Source organism: Pundamilia nyererei, unplaced genomic scaffold (assembly GCF_000239375.1).
Source record: "Pundamilia nyererei isolate P.nyererei 1_Seehausen unplaced genomic scaffold, PunNye1.0 scaffold00005, whole genome shotgun sequence".
Lineage (NCBI taxonomy): Eukaryota > Metazoa > Chordata > Actinopteri > Cichliformes > Cichlidae > Pundamilia > Pundamilia nyererei.
Genome location: NW_005187406.1, coordinates 573,836 through 576,696, shown reverse-complemented (window position 1 = coordinate 576,696; position 2,861 = coordinate 573,836).

Below are 2,861 nucleotides of genomic sequence, written 5' to 3'. Positions count from 1 at the left end.
CTGGAGGGTGTTACAGGTAAATTCCTCCTGCTCGTCCTCAAACATGTCACTGGCCACAGTTCCCAGGATCACTATCCTAAACACCAGCATGAGGACGAGCCAGAAACGACCCAGCATCGGCGACTCGGTGTGGAGGATATCGAAGAATCCACCGATGAAGCCCCACTCACCCATGACTGCAGCTCTGTCAGGTCTGTCTTCTTGGAAGTCTGGAGGCTTGTTCACCTGTTTGTCTCAGAGCAAAGGCTGCCTTTGTCTTAAAAATGAAACTAGAATTCTTGTTACAATAATCTCCAATATATGACTCACAGTGAGACTGTACCCAATAAAAGTGATCAAAGGTAGCGTCAAGGTGTATCCATCCTAAGTGTTGATTGAGTTCATACTCCAGTGGCCTGAAATAAAAAATGAAACATCACATAAGAACCTGCAAAGACAGCAACTCAAGTATCTGATTAAAGAAATAAAACAATAACAGCAGCCTTCACAGGCATCATGATCTTTGGCGTCACTGGTGTTCTCTAGCCTTTGTCTTTGTGTCTAGTATTTAGTTGGACATCCTCTGTCTCATTATCATTGATTGATTTCAGCTGTGTGTCATACCCTGGCGTTTCCCATCTCCCTTTTTATATCATGTGTGTATTTAAATCCCCAGCCTCGTTGTGCGTTGTTGTATTGTAGTGTTTTTCCACAGCTGTTTTGGTCCACCTTCACATGCAAAGATGAGATGGAATCAGTAAAGTTTATCTTATCATATAACACATAAAACGAAACCATCTTTCAGAGTTCAGTATAAAAACTGACCTTGGCGCCAGCAATCGTCTCGATACGGCGTTATATGAGGTTATTTGATGAGCTACTATCAGTCGTCACTGAGGGATTTTTTTTTCTTGTAATCAAAGGTTTCTGTACTCTCTTTTTTTCCTTTTTAACAGCTGTGCTCAAATCTACATGTGACTGTTATAAGACCAAACCAACATCTGCGCTATAAAAAAGCACATAGCTCTAATTGAGCCGAACAGCTTTGTGTTGATACCTGCAGCCTTCCTCTTGAATGCAGCTGGTTTCTTTGGTTGAGCCTCTTTGGTTTTACTCTGAGTTTCTCAAACTCATCACACTAGCATTCTGTGGTTCTAACACTTGTAACTTATATATATTTTTAATGGTAATTTGAAACTTATTTTATGCTAGGCTGCCACTCAATCACACAAACCGTAAAAACAAGGGTATTTAGAGGTCATGTCGTTTGTAAAGTGCCTGATGATCTGAGCATGGGGCATGGAAGGCTGGCACTGTCCACGCCACTGTGACCCACACAAATATGCTGTCACTTTTATGAATTAATTATGCAGCATATGCTTGTGTTTCTGTACATTTCACTCTGTTTTTGTGCTGGTATGATTTATAACATGTCCTTCAAGTTTGGTGTTTCAAGTCGATGTGTATCACTTTGGATAGTAGAGGGCAGCAGAATGTCTGCCATGGTTCTGCCTTGTTGACATGGTTCATCATAAGATGGTCATTCTGGGAAGACTGACCAGGATTAGTGTTGATGCATTACTGACCTGTTAAAATGCATAACTGAACATTGAAGTTTACCTTATCTTATTTAAGGCTAGATTTATGATGTGCAATATATCTTGATGCATGCTCTATAATCCAGTTAAGGAGTTCCCAAAAAGCTGATCAGTGGGAGAAACGCTGGGAAGGCACCTAAAGAATGCTTCAGGCAGTCCAGGAGAGATTAACTGCTGCCTAAGCAAAAAATCTTAGTGATCCCTTATGTGTCAGGAGTATAGGAACAGCTGAGACGCATTTTCTCTAAACACAGCGTCTCTGTGGCTTTTAAACCTCAAAACATGCGGTGCCAAAAATTGGTCCATCCCAAGGATTGGTTCTCCCGACACAAACAGAATAATGTAGTGTACGCTGTTAAGTAGCAGGAGGATTGCTGTGATTTATACATCAGGGAAACTGAACAATCTCTGCTCAAGGGGATGGCACAACACAGTAGAGCTACCTCACCAGGTCAGGACTCTGCAGTCTATTTACACCTACAGGCCAGTGGACACTCTTTCAATGATGAGGATGTACACATCCTGGACAGGGAGGAACGCTGGTTTGATTGAGGATTCAAGGAGTCCATGTACATGAAAAGGGAAAGACCATCTCTGAATAGAAGAGGGGGCCTAAGGGTACATCTTTCACCATCTTATAATTGTGTGATTGCAGCCATTCCCCAACTCTGTGAATGGTACTCATGGTCTTGGATCATTGGTCTTTGATTGGTGGTTTTTGATCAGTCGACACAATTTCCATATTTATGGTCAAGGAACTGATCTCACAGCCCATTGTTTGTCAGTGGTGCTAATTATAGTCATTATGCAAATGTACTGTTTATAAAGTCGGGAAGCCTGCAGTCAGCTGAGACTGAAGAAGTCCCTCGGATATGTGACAAAATGTTTCTCCCACCAAAAACGCTACATCCAGATGAACAGAATCACCTTTTTGGGATGTGGTGTATTAAATTTTTTTCTTGAGCTACTCCTGTTCTGCCACTTTTATTAAGTGTGCTACCATTGTTGGTAGAAACATTAATGTCCTTTAGCAAACACTTGTGCTCCCATACAGTGTAAATTCTGCAGTTCATAAACAGCTCTGATTGCAGTTCTTGTGCGCTTGGTTAATCTCTTTATGTACATTATGTTTCTTTTTTTTTTTTTTTTTTTCCATTTGGTTCTTTAGCCATCAGAATTGTTGTCTGAAGACCAACAAGGATACCCAATGGATTTACTTTGCCAAATGGATCATCGTGGCATTGCCGTATTGGTCCATTTGGTCAATCTTTGTTTTTATTATTT